The sequence below is a fragment of the Ranitomeya imitator genome, chromosome 6 (genome assembly GCF_032444005.1).
Source record: "Ranitomeya imitator isolate aRanImi1 chromosome 6, aRanImi1.pri, whole genome shotgun sequence".
Lineage (NCBI taxonomy): Eukaryota > Metazoa > Chordata > Amphibia > Anura > Dendrobatidae > Ranitomeya > Ranitomeya imitator.
Window position 1 is genome coordinate 389,043,384 of NC_091287.1, and position 14,907 is coordinate 389,058,290.

The 14,907-nt window shown below is 43.6% G+C and overlaps 1 protein-coding gene across 6 annotated transcripts in view; it reads left to right on the forward strand.

The window, feature by feature from the left end:
- Positions 1–14,907, forward strand: part of DLGAP1 (DLG associated protein 1) — a 937,306-nt gene that overhangs the window by 373,622 nt on the left and 548,777 nt on the right. The window lies entirely within an intron of this gene.

Here is a 14,907-nt window from a genome sequence, read left to right on the forward strand (position 1 = left end):
TATCGGTGTACTCAGGACAAATTGTACAACAACTTTTGCGGTCCATTTTCTCCTGTTACCCTTGGTAAAATAAAACAAATTGGAGCTGAATTAAATTTTTTGTGAAAAAAAGTTAAATGTTCATTTTTATTTAAACATTCCAAAAATTCCTGTGAAGCACCAAAAGGGTTAATAAACTTCTTGAATATGGTTTTGAGCACCATGAGGGGTGCAGTTTTTAAAATGGTGTCACACTTGGGTATTTTCTATCATATAGACCCCTCAAAATGACTTCAAATGAGATGTGGTCCCTAAAAAAAAATGGTGTTGTAAAAATGAGAAATTGCTGGTCAACTTTTAACCCTTATAACTCCCTAACAAAAAAAAATTTTGGTTCCAAAATTGTGCTGATGTAAAGTAAACATGTGGGAAATGTTACTTATTAAGTATTTTGTGGGACATATATCTGTGATTTAATTGCATAAAAATTCAAAGTTGGAAAATTGCGAAATTTTCATAATTTTCGCCAAATTTCCGTTTTTTTCACAAATAAACGCAAGTACTATCAAAGAATTTTTACCATTGTCATGAAGTACAATATGTCACGAGAAAACAATGTCAGAATCACTGGAATCCTTTGAAGCGTTCCAGAGTTATAACCTCATAAAGGGACAGTGGTCAGAATTGTAAAAATTGGCCCGGTCATTAACGTGCAAACCACCCTTGGGGGTAAAGGGGTTAAAAATTGAAAATAATGGTCTATCAATGACTATACTTAGTTCCTGCAGTACTCGAGGGTGTATCCCATCCGGGCCCGGAGATTTGTCAATTTTAGTGATTTTTAGATGCCGCCGTACTTCCTGCTGGGTTAAGCAGGTGACATTTAATGGGGAATTTTTGTTATCACTGATCATATCGTCTGCCATGGGATTTTCTTGTGTAAATACTGATGAAAAAAAGTCATTTAGCATATTGGCTTTTTCCTCATCCTCATCAACCATTTCACCCAGACTATTTTTAAGGGGACCCACACTATTATTTTTTAGTTTCTTACTATTTACGTATTTAAAGAATATTTTGGGATTATTTTTACTTTCTCTGGCAATGAGTCTTCCTGTCTCAATCTTTGCTGCCTTGATTTGCTTTTTATAGAATTTATTTAATTTTCTGTATTTATTTAATGCCTCATCACTACCTACTTCCTTTAATTCTCTAAATGCTTTCTTTTTGTCACTTATTGCGCCCCTTACAGCTCTATTTAGCCATATTGGTTTCCTCCTATTTCTAGTATGTTTATTCCCATATGGTATATACTGTGCACAGGTCCTATCCAGGATGCTAATAAACATCTCCCACTTTCTTTGTGTATTTTTATGTCTCAGGATATCGTCCCAGTTAACTGCACCAAGATCATCTTTCATCCGTTGGAAATTTGCCCTCCTGAAGTTTAGTGTCCTTGTAACCCCTCTACTACACATTTTATTAAATGATACATGAAAACTTATTATTTTGTGATCACTATTTCCCAAGTGACCCCCAATTTGCAAACTATGTAGATTAATATATACTTATTTTATATTCAATTGCTGTGACACTTACGTATGATGAATGCCATTTATCAGTTATCTGTCGCTGATAGGTTCTTGTGTTGGCTTTTATTTTTAACTTTTTAACTGCATGACTTTAGATCATATTCATTTGGTATAATGACAAATTGTATAACTTAACCCAATTCACGAAAAGTTAAGGATGAACACATATGCAGTTATATCAATATTGTTTTAAAACATTGGTAACAGATTCAAATTATGTATCAGTGGGGATCCACTATGCTGAGACCTCACCGACCCTGAAGAGGAGGTGCAGAAATACTCAGCTGACATTGGCCAAGTTTGTTCAGCTGACAGAGAGAAGAGACGTCAGTAGTGTATGCGTCATAGGCAGAAAGGGCTTCGCCGGTAATATTATATTGATGACTTATCCTTCTTTTGTTTTTGTTTGCATTGTAATGATAGGCCATCAGTATCAGATCTGATGTTACTAGTTCCAGTGGTGGCTGGATGTATACAATGAATGGATCTCTACTGTACAGCTCTGTGCAATATGTAGAAGTTACTATGAAGTAGTGCACATCAGTTCTTATTAAAGCAGGAGCAGATATGCAGTATTCGGGAAAGGCCAAATATCCAAATATAAACATTGTACGGCGCGGCACTGTTCAGCACTGTTTGATGTGTAGCAGCTGCTGTCAAGTACTGTAGATCAAATAAGAGCTAATGCACAATACCTGGCAGTGGCCACTACACATTAACCGTATCTGTGTTGTTTATCTCCACTCCATGTTTCCATTCAGATACCACGGGATCTACTAACTGTGGAAACTGCCGACTGGAGACGAGCAGACTTGACAGAATTTGAATTCACCAAATTGTACATATTTTTCCATTTTCCAGGAAATTCTATTTGCAGCTGAGTTATTCTCCTTGAATTGAATGTCCTTTATTATGTTCTGGCATCTTCCCAGACCCCAAAGCATAATAACGCGGAAGGTGTAAAAAAAAAATCTCACCCCACCGCTCACCTGTCCGGTCCCTGTGCTTCTCACTGCATGCTGCATGCCATTATGGTACCAGAGATATCGGCCTCTTTAGTGTGTGCTAATTTTTCTGGTTTGTTTCAAAGGAGTGTATCTCACCTAGTAATTGTGCATAACAGACTAAAAACATGCCAACAGAAAATACTGTGACCTACTCCCTTTTGGAAAAAAAAACTGAAAAATTAGCAGTAAATAAAAAGCCTCATATCTCTGGAATCGTATGGCAGGTTAAAAAAAAAAAACGCAAATTACTCAGGGGTCCCGAGGGAATAAAATGAGTCAAAAGCTGGCTACTTTTGGCTCGCTGACAGGTCCTCGTTAAAGCCATGTTCATATTTGCATTATGAACTCATATAGTATATAATTCATACTATAACCAAAATGCTCTCTGGGATCCATTACTCAACAAACCTGTTGGCTTACAGACGTTTAACTGAACGTAGATGATACCGTGATATCACAAAAAGGGTAATTTGCCAACTAACCTGAGATAGGTCGATAGCTTGTACCGAGTTAAATTATCTTAATTCTCTTAAGTGAAATATTTTTCTGTGATAAGTTATCAAGATGGAGCGTTATCTGTCAAGATAAACTTGGCTACATCTGTAAAATCAGGAGTGAACAAGGTGTTCATCAGTTTAACAGGGAAAATGATTTTCGACTCCTCTGACACAGATATCAGCACAAGATCGGCTTTAATTTTTCTAATTGGAAATTGCATAACACAATTTAATTATTTAGATCACTCCACATATAAGCTGGACTCATTTAGTAATAACCCTGCAGGAGTTATCAGTAGTATATATGTATTTTTCACAACAGCCTCTACTCTGCAAATGCTTTGCTACTACTAAGATCTGCAGTCCATATAATAACGAGAGTCCCATGATGATCTCCCCTATAGAGCTGTCACATCAGGAGATGTGACTGCTCTACAGGGCTTCCAGTGACACACTGACAGGAGGTAATGGCTTCTGCAGTTTTATCACTGAGAGTTCATGCTTTCACTTTACGGCACTGCTGCGTGAGAATTTTCCCACGCAGTGGTGCCACAAGTGACAGCTTGAACTCCAGTGACTTCTGACGGTGGAGTGATAGTGGAGGATACCTGCTGTCATTGTATCACTGGAGTCCCTGGAGAAGGGTCACATATGCCGATGTGTCAGCTCTCCACGTGAGATCGTCGTGGGACACTCGTTGTTAAATTGATTACATCGGAACTGGGAGTATACTGTTGGTTTATTATGTTATTTTTTATTACAGGTGATTGAGTGAATCGGGGATTAGTTGTATGGTGATTATGTACTGTATATGTGTGTATGTGTATTTTTTTTTACACAGTAGCCTGATGATGGGACTACTACTGTCCCATCATTGGCTAGCTGTCACTGTAGCAAGCATAGCTGGATGGGACTAGTAGTCCCATCGGACGATGCCTGCCTACATACAGACCCGCACACACAGCCCGGCACACACACCCAAATACATGCTGATACACACAGACACTCGCACACAGACACCCGCACACAGACACGCACATATTCACCGCTCGTACAGTCTCCGCCCACATACATATAGTTTCCGCCCACACACTCTTCCTCCTCCCTATCTGCAGCGTTTCTCGCACGCAACTGGACAGCAAAACCGTAGATCTGTTTAAACCTGCGGTTTTGCTGCAGATTTTCCTGACTCAATGGTAGTCAATGGGTGCAAAAACTCTGCAGATCCGCAATATGAATTGACATATAGCGGAAAATAAAACGCTGCAAATCCGCGCGTATTTTTCCTGCAGCATGTGCACAACAATTCTCAATTGTCCATTGACTAACATTGTTTGTGCACTACACTGCGGATTTGATGCAGTTGTGAGTAAAATAAATAAACTTCTCTGGGTTCACTGTTAAATAACTTTTGCTTGTAAATGTAATAATTCTAGTAATATCATAATCATTTTCATGTGGCAATTGTCAGTCAGAATTACGAGGTTAAGCCACAGTTAGATGTTGAAGAGCATTTCAGTGTACTTTAAATTGCAAACTCTGATGGCTATTGATAATCTTATTAAAAGCATAGCAAAAGCAGAAAATCATATCGTACAACTAGTGTGAAGATAATCTAGGAAGACATGTGGAAAATGTGTCACTATGCAACAAACCAAAATAGTGGAGATTAGTAGAACATTTGAGAGCAAGTTGTCAGATGTGCCCTATTTAATGATGTGATGTAGTCACTGCAAGCCTTTAGATTTGGATAATTAAGAAACGGTATAACGTTATATTTTTATGATTATGAGTAATATCATTATATATTGCTATTGTATCTCTTCTGTAAATATCAGTTATTAAGAAGTGTGATGATCATATGGAAGCACTAAAACATCCAACCAAACAGAATGTCTACGTGATACATGACCTAATTTTGAAGATGAAGCTAGAATTTCATATCTGTCTCTCACTGAATAATATTAATCTCCTTTTTACCTTCAGAAAAGGGCCCTGCAGCGACTTAGTTAATGCAGCTGTTGCCGTCCTCCTTCTTCACAGTGCCAGGCAGAGTGCCCCAATAATTGTACCATCTCCAGTGCCTCACGTACAATGCTACACACTGTACAAGAAACAATGCTGCTAATGTCAGCCGCAGTTTACCTCAAACAGTGCCAACCACAATCGCCACAGAGATTGCTTCTTGCAGTGCACACAGTGGCAATTAGTTCTTGCCTTACAGTAAAGGTCTAATGCGGTGCCAGTCACAACACCAGTCACAACCAAAAGCCACGGTGTCCCTGTGCCCCCCAAAAAGTCAAACTGGTATGTCCTTCATACAGTGCTATTCAGAAATCGAGCCACATTGGCCCTCAGTATAAACCAAACACGCCCCTCACACAGTGTCAGCCAAGAAAGTAGATATCTCTTATATTCCTCTGTATTGTTGGGAAGAAGGTTCTAGACAATAACCACTAAAATGTGAAACCAGAACCAGAGCTGAATTAAGCAGAGACGAGCAGATTAACCCCTTAACGGCCGCCGATACACCTTTTAACGACTGCAGTTAATGGTACTTAAGCCACAGCGCCGTTAATTAACGGCGCTGTGGAAAAAGTGAATAGCGCCCCCCAGAGTCGGATTTTCCCTGGGGTCTCAGTTGCCGGGGGGTAGCCAAGACCCCAGAGAACATGATTCGGGGTTTTTTTTACTGACCCCCGGGTTGCGATCGCCGGTAATTAACCGTTTATCGGTGATCGCAAAAAAAAAAAAAGCGATTTCCCACTTAATTTCTTTGTCCTCCGATGTGATCGCACATCAGAGGACAGAGAAGTGGGGTCCCCAATAGCCCCCCGATACTCACCTGTCTACCCCGGTGCTCCTCGTGGCTCCCGATGGGCGCCGCCATCTTGTTCTGACCAAAAATGGCGGGCGCATGCGCAGTGCGCACGCCGGCCGGCACCCGGAAAATGATCGGGGTCGGTTTTTACCGACCCCTGTTTTGCGAGCGCCGGTAATTAACTGTTTACCGGCGATCGCAAAAAAAAGCGATCTTTCATTCTCTGTCTTCTGATGTGATCGAACATCAGAGGACAGAGAAATAGGGGGATTCGGGGACCCTGCTATACTTACCGGTGTCCCTGGGTCCTCCTGCTTCTTCTCTTGGCCGCCAGCTTCTTCATCCGGAAAGAAAATGGCGGGCGCATGCGCAGTGCGCCCGCCATATTCTGCCGGCCAGCAGGTGGAGTAGTTGGATCTAAATTTAGGGTTAGGGTTAGGGTTGGGGCTAAATTTAGGGTTAGGGTTGGGGTTAAATTTAGGGTTAGGGTTAGGGTTGGGGCTAAATTTAGGGTTAGGGTTGGGGCTAAATTTAGGGTTAGGGTTAGGGTTGGGGCTAAATATAGGGTTAGGGTTGGGGCTAAATTTTGGGTTAGGCTTCTTTCACACTTGCGTCGGTACAGGGCCTTCACAATGCGTCGGCCCAACGTACTGATGCACGTTGTGAAAATTGTGCACAATGTGGGCAGCGGATGCAGTTTTTCAACGCATCCGCTGCCCAGTCTATGTCCTGGGGAGGAGGGGGCGGAGTTACGGCCACGCATGCGCGGTCGGAAATAACATAGTAACATAGTAACATAGTTAGTAAGGCCGAAAAAAGACATTTGTCCATCCAGTTCAGCCTATATTCCATTATAATAAATACCCAGATCTACGTCCTTCTACAGAACCTAATAATTGTATGATACAATATTGTTCTGCTCCAGGAAGACATCCAGGCCTCTCTTGAACCCCTCGACTGAGTTCGCCATCACCACCTCCTCAGGCAAGCAATTCCAGATTCTCACTGCCCTAACAGTAAAGAATCCTCTTCTATGTTGGTGGAAAAACCTTCTCTCCTCCAGACGCAAAGAATGCCCCCTTGTGCCCGTCACCTTCCTTGGTATAAACAGATCCTCAGCGAGATATTTGTATTGTCCCCTTATATACTTATACATGGTTATTAGATCGCCCCTCAGTCGTCTTTTTTCTAGACTAAATAATCCTAATTTCGCTAATCTATCTGGGTATTGTAGTTCTCCCATCCCCTTTATTAATTTTGTTGCCCTCCTTTGTACTCTCTCTAGTTCCATTATATCCTTCCTGAGCACCGGTGCCCAAAACTGGACACAGTACTCCATGTGCGGTCTAACTAGGGATTTGTACAGAGGCAGTATAATGCTCTCATCATGTGTATCCAGACCTCTTTTAATGCACCCCATGATCCTGTTTGCCTTGGCAGCTGCTGCCTGGCACTGGCTGCTCCAGGTAAGTTTATCATTAACTAGGATCCCCAAGTCCTTCTCCCTGTCAGATTTACCCAGTGGTTTCCCGTTCAGTGTGTAATGGTGATATTGATTCCCTCTTCCCATGTGTATAACCTTACATTTATCATTGTTAAACCTCATCTGCCACCTTTCAGCCCAAGTTTCCAACTTATCCAGATCCATCTGTAGCAGAATACTATCTTCTCTTGTATTAACTGCTTTACATAGTTTTGTATCATCTGCAAATATCGATATTTTACTGTGTAAACCTTCTACCAGATCATTAATGAATATGTTGAAGAGAACAGGTCCCAATACTGACCCCTGCGGTACCCCACTGGTCACAGCGACCCAGTTAGAGACTATACCATTTATAACCACCCTCTGCTTTCTATCACTAAGCCAGTTACTAACCCATTTACACACATTTTCCCCCAGACCAAGCATTCTCATTTTGTGTACCAACCTCTTGTGCGGCACGGTATCAAACGCTTTGGAAAAATCGAGATATACCACGTCCAATGACTCACCGTGGTCCAGCCTATAGCTTACCTCTTCATAAAAACTGATTAGATTGGTTTGACAGGAGCGATTTCTCATAAACCCATGCTGATATGGAGTTAAACAGTTATTCTCATTGAGATAATCCAGAATAACATCCCTCAGAAACCCTTCAAATATTTTACCAACAATAGAGGTTAGACTTACTGGCCTATAATTTCCAGGTTCACTTTTAGAGCCCTTTTTGAATATTGGCACCACATTTGCTATGCGCCAGTCCTGCGGAACAGACCCTGTCGCTATAGAGTCACTAAAAATAAGAAATAATGGTTTATCTATTACATTACTTAGTTCTCTTAGTACTCGTGGGTGTATGCCATCCGGACCCGGAGATTTATCTATTTTAATCTTATTTAGCCGGTTTCGCACCTCTTCTTGGGTTAGATTGGTGACCCTTAATATAGGGTTTTCATTGTTTCTTGGGATTTCACCTAGCATTTCATTTTCCACCGTGAATACCGTGGAGAAGAAGGTGTTTAATATGTTAGCTTTTTCCTCGTCATCTACAACCATTCTTTCCTCACTATTTTTTAAGGGGCCTACATTTTCAGTTTTTATTCTTTTACTATTGATATAGTTGAAGAACAGTTTGGGATTAGTTTTACTCTCCTTAGCAATGTGCTTCTCTGTTTCCTTTTTGGCAGCTTTAATTAGTTTTTTAGATAAAGTATTTTTCTCCCTATAGTTTTTTAGAGCTTCAATGGTGCCATCCTGCTTTAGTAGTGCAAATGCTTTCTTTTTACTGTTAATTGCCTGTCTTACTTCTTTGTTTAGCCACATTGGGTTTTTCCTATTTCTAGTCCTTTTATTCCCACAAGGTATAAACCGCTTACACTGCCTATTTAGGATGTTCTTAAACATTTCCCATTTATTATCTGTATTCTCATTTCTGAGGATATTGTCCCAGTCTACCAGATTAAGGGCATCTCTAAGCTGTTCAAACTTTGCCTTCCTAAAGTTCAATGTTTTTGTGACTCCCTGACAAGTCCCCCTAGTGAAAGACAGGTGAAACTGCACAATATTGTGGTCGCTATTTCCTAAATGCCCAACCACCTGCAGATTTGTTATTCTGTCAGGTCTATTAGATAGTATTAGGTCTAAAAGTGCTGCTCCTCTGGTTGGATTCTGCACCAATTGTGAAAGATAATTTTTCTTGGTTATTAGCAGAAACCTGTTGCCTTTATGGGTTTCACAGGTTTCTGTTTCCCAGTTAATATCCGGGTAGTTAAAGTCCCCCATAACCAGGACCTCATTATGGGTTGCAGCTTCATCTATCTGCTTTAGAAGTAGACTTTCCATGGTTTCTGTTATATTTGGGGGTTTGTAACAGACCCCAATGAGAATTTTGTTACCATTTTTCCCTCCATGAATTTCAACCCATATGGACTCGACATCCTCATTCCCTTCGCTAATATCCTCCCTTAAAGTGGACTTTAGACAAGACTTTACATAGAGACAAACCCCTCCTCCTCTCCGATTTTTACGATCCTTTCTAAACAGACTGTAACCCTGTAAGTTAACTGCCCAGTCATAGCTTTCATCTAACCATGTCTCGGTTATTCCCACTATGTCAAAGTTACCTGTAGATATTTCTGCTTCTAGTTCTTCCATCTTGTTTGTCAGGCTTCTGGCGTTTGCGAACATGCAGTTCAGAGGATTTTGTTTTGTTCCAATCTCCTCACTGTGGATTGTTTTAGAAATGTTCTTACCTCCCTTCTGAGTATGTTTTCCTGGGTCGTCTTTGTTCGAGTCTAATGTTTTTCTTCCCGTCCCCTCTTCTTCTAGTTTAACGCCCTCCTGATGAGTGTAGCGAGTCTTCTGGCGAATGTGTGTTTCCCAGGTTTGTTGAGGTGTAGTCCGTCTCTGGCGAGGAGTCCATCGTACAAGGAATTCACACCGTGGTCCAGGAATCCGAATCCTTGTTGTCTGCACCATCGTCTTAGCCAGTTGTTTGCATCAAGAATCCTGTTCCATCTCCTGGTGCCATGCCCGTCTACTGGAAGGATCGAAGAAAAAACTACCTGTGCATCCAGTTCCTTTACTTTTTTCCCCAACTCTTCAAAGTCCTTGCAGATTGTCGGTAGGTCCTTCCTTGCCGTGTCATTGGTGCCAACATGTATCAGAAGAAATGGGTGGACGTCCTTGGAGCTGAAGAGCTTTGGTATCCTATCGGTCACATCCTTGATCACCGCACCTGGAAGGCAGCATACTTCTCTTGCAGTTATGTCCGGTCTGCAGATGGCTGCTTCTGTGCCTCTCAGTAGTGAGTCTCCCACCACCACCACTCTTCGTTGCTTCTTGGCTGTACTTTTTGCTGTCACTTGTTGCTGTGTGCCCTTTTCTTTTTTGCTTGCTGGTATTGCTTCATTCTTGGGTGTGCCATCTTCATCCTCTACAAAGATTTGATATCGGTTCTTCAGTTGTGTGGTTGGTGATTTCTTCATGGTCTTCTTGCTTCTTTTGGTCACATGCTTCCACTCATCTGCTTTTGGAGGTTCTCTGACACTTTTTGCACCTTCTGTGACCAGTAGAGATGCTTCTGTTCTGTCTAGAAAGTCTTCATTCTCTTTGATGAGTTTCAAAGTTGCTATTCTTTCTTCCAGACCCCGCACCTTTTCTTCTAAAAGGGCCACTAGTCTACACTTCTGACAGGTGAAATTGGATTCTTCTTCTGGTCGATCTGTGAACATGTAGCACATGCTGCAGCTCACCATGTAGGTTGTCACATCTGCCATGTTGCTCCTAGATCCTGCTGACTTGCTGTGTGTTTTCCTTCTTGTGTAATCTACTCAGCCAAGCTCTCTTGCAATAATGTCCTACAGGCAAAAATTCGCGCGGTTTGGTGATGCTTTCGAAGCAGCTGGTCCCGGCTGTACCCAACGATCTTCTAGCTTAGGGAGACTTCGCTTCTCCCAGAAGGCACCTGGAATATGCAAATTAGCCTCCTGAAGCTTGAATCCCTGGTTTGGTGATGCTTTCGAAGCAGCTGGTCCCGGCTTTACCCAACGATCTTCTAGCTTAGGGAGACTTCGCTTCTCCCAGAAGGCACCTGGAATATGCAAATTAGCCTCCTGAAGCTTGAATCCCTGGTTTGGTGATGCTTTCGAAGCAGCTGGTCCCGGCTGTACCCAACGATCTTCTAGCTTAGGGAGACTTCGCTTCTCCCAGAAGGCACCTGGAATATGCAAATTAGCCTCCTGAAGCTTGAATCCCTGGTTTGGTGATGCTTTCGAAGCAGCTGGTCCCGGCTGTACCCAACGATCTTCTAGCTTAGGGAGACTTCGCTTCTCCCAGAAGGCACCTGGAATATGCAAATTAGCCTCCTGAAGCTTGAATCCCTGGTTTGGTGATGCTTTCGAAGCAGCTGGTCCCGGCTGTACCCAACGATCTTCTAGCTTAGGGAGACTTCGTTTCTCCCAGAAGGCACCTGGAATATGCAAATTAGCCTCCTGAAGCTTGAATCCCTGGTTTGGTGATGCTTTCGAAGCAGCTTGGCGGACGCGATGTACAAAAACCGTTACATTGAACTTTTTTTGTGCCAACGGTCCGCCAAAGCACAACTGATCCAGTGCACAACGGACGCGATGTATGGCCATCCATCGCGATCCGTCGGCAATACAAGTCTATGAGCAAAAAAAGGCATCCTGCGGGCACATTTGCAGGATCCATTTTTTGTCCAAAACGACAGATTGCAATGGATGCCACACGACGCAAGTGTGAAAGTAGCCTTAGGGCTAGGGTTAGAGTTGGGGCTAAAGTTAGGGCTAGGGTTAGGGTTGGGGCTAAAGTTAGGGCTAGGGTTAGGGTTGGGGCTAAAGTTAGGGCTAGGGTTAGGGTTGGGGCTAAAGTTAGGTCTAGGGTTAGGGTTGGGGCTAAATTTAGGGTTAGGGTTTGGGCTAAGGTTGGGGCTAAAGTTAGGGCCAGGGTTGCGGCTAAAGTTAGGGTTAGAGTTGGGATTAGGGTTAGGGTTTGGATTAGGGTTGGCATTAGGGTTAGGGTTGGCATTAGGGTTATGCTTTGGATTAGGGTTAGGTTTGGGATTAGGGTTAAGGTTAGGGTTGGGATTAGGGGTGTATTGGGATTGGGGTTAGGTTTGAGGTTAGGGTTCAGATTAGGATTAGGGGTGTGTTGGATTTAGGGTTTTGAATAGGGTTATGGTTAGGGTTGACATTAGGGTTGTTTTGGGGTTAGGGTTAGGGTTTTTTGGGGGTTTCCACTGTTTAGGTACATCAGGGGGGTCTCCAAACACGACAGCCAGTTTTGCGCTCAAAAAGTCAAATGGTGCTCCCTCCCTTCTGAGCTCTGCCATGCGCCCAAACAGTGGTTTACCCCCACATATGGGGCATCAGCGTACTCGGGATAAATTGGACAACAACTTTTGGGGTCCAATTTCTACTGTTACCCTTGTGAAAATAAAATCTTGGGGGCTACAAAATCTTTTTTGTGGAAAAAAAAATATTTTTTTATTTTCATGACTCTGCATTATAAACGTCTGTGAAGCACTTGAGCATTCAAAGTTCTCACCACACATCTAGATAAGTTCCTTGGGTGGTATAGTTTCCAAAATGGGGTCACTTGTGGGGGGTTACTACTAGGGTTGAGCGACCTTTACTTTTATAGGATCGGGTCGGGTTTCACGAAACCCGACTTTTTCAAAAGTCGGGTCGAGTGAAATCGGCCGATCCTATAAAAAAGTCGGGGTCGGGGTTGGCCGAAACTCGAAACCCAATGCAGTACATTGGGTTTCCAATGGTTCCCAGGGTCTGAAGGAGCGGAAACTCTCCTTCAGGCCTTGGGATCCATATTTAAGTGTAAAATAAAGAATTAAAATAAAAAAAATCGCTATACTTACCCTCTGACGCGCCCTGGTACTAACCGGGAACATTCCTTCCTTAGAATCAGCCTTCCAGGACCTTGCGGTGACGTCGCGGTGACGTCGCGGCTTGTGATTGGTCGCGCGGCCGCCCATGTGACCGCTCGCGCGACCAATCACAAGCCACGACGTCACCGCGACGTCACCGAAGGACCTGGAAGGGCTGATTCTTAGGAAGGAAGGCTGCCGGAAAGAAGCAGGGCGCGTCCGAGGGCGAGTATATTCCTATTAGGTATATACTCACCCTCGGACGCGCCCTGCATCTTTCCGGCAGCCTTCCTTCCTAAGAATCAGCCCTTCCAGGACCTTCGGTGACGTCGCGGTGACGTCGCGGCTTGTGATTGGTCGCGCGAGCGGTCACATGGACGGCCGCGTGACCAATCACAAGCCGCGACGTCACCGCGACGTCACCGCAAGGTCCTGGAAGGCTGATTCTAAGGAAGGAAGGTTCCCGGTAAGTACCAGGGCGCGTCAGAGGGTAAGTATGGCGATATTTTTTATTTTAATTCTTTATTTTACACTTAAATCTGAATTCCGATACCAATTCCCGATATCTTAAACATATCGGGAATCGGTATCCGAATTCCGATTCCAGATTCAGAAGATCGCCGACTTCATGGCCGACCCCACACAGGGGTCGGGTCGGGTTTCATGAAACCCGACTTTGCCAAAAGTCGGCGACTTCTGAAAATTGCCGACCCGTTTCGCTCAACCCTAGTTACTACTGTTTAGATACATCAGGGGCTCTGCAAACGCAAACATAACGCCCACAGACCATTCTATCAAAGTCTGCATTCCAAAACGGCGCTCCTTCCCTTCCGAGCTCTGCCGTGCGCCCAAACAGTGGTTTCCCCCCACATATGGGGCATTAGCGTACTGGGGATCAATTGGAAAACAACATTTGGGGTCCAATTTCTACTGTTACCCTTGTGAAAATAAAAACTTGGGGGCTACAATATCTTTTTTGTGGAAAAAAAATATTTTTTATTTTCACGACACTGCATTCTAAACTTCTGTGAAGCACTTGGGCATTCAAAGTTCTCACCACACATCCACATAAGTTCCATGGGGGGTCTAGTTTCCAAAATGGGGTCACTTGTGGGGGGTTTCTACTGTTTAGGTACATCAGGGGCTCTGCAAACGCAACATAATGCCCGCAGACCATTCTATCGAAGTCTGCATTCCAAAACGGTGCTCCTTCCTTCCGAGCTCTGCCGTGTGCCCTGTTATGACCTGGTGGTTAGGACAATAATGGACCTGGTGGTTAAGAGCATACGGAATGACCTGATAGTTACTAATAATACAGGACAAGCTCTGGGACGTGGGAACTCTGCTGACCGCAATCCCTAATCCTATCACACACACTAGAAATAGCCGTGGATTGCTCCTAACGCTCCCTATGCAACTCGTCACAGCCTAAGGAACTAGCTAGCCCTAAAGAAAGAAAAATAAAGCCTACCTTGCCTCAGAGAAATTCCCCAAAGGAAAAGGCAGCCCCCCACATATAATGACTGTGAGTTAAGATGAAAATTACAAACACAGAGATGAAATAGATTTAGCAAAGAGAGGCCCGACTTACTGAACAGACAGAGGATAGGAAAGGTAACTTTGCGGTCAGCACAAAAACTACAAAAAGACCACGCAGAGGGCGCAAAAAGACCCTCCGCACCGACTCACGGTGCGGAGGCGCCCCTCTGCATCCCAGAGCTTCCAGCAAGCAAGACAAAAATCAAAATACCAAGCTGGACAGAAAAATAGCAAACAAGAGAAAAACAAGCAGGAACTTAGCTTCTGCTGGGAAGACAGGTTACAAGAACGATCCAGGAGCGAACTAGACCAATACTGGAACATTGACAGGTGGCATGGAGCAATGATCTAAGTGGAGTTAAATAGAGCAGCCAGCTAACGAATTAACCTCGTCACCTGTGGAAGGAAACTCAGAAGCAGCAGCCCCACTCACAACCACCAGAGGAAGCCCATGGACAGAACAAGCCGAAGTACCATTCATGACCACAGGAGGGAGCTTGACAACAGAATTCACAACAGTACCCCCCCCTTGAGGAGGGGTCACCGAACCCTCACCAGAGCCCCCAGGCCGACCAGGACGAGCCA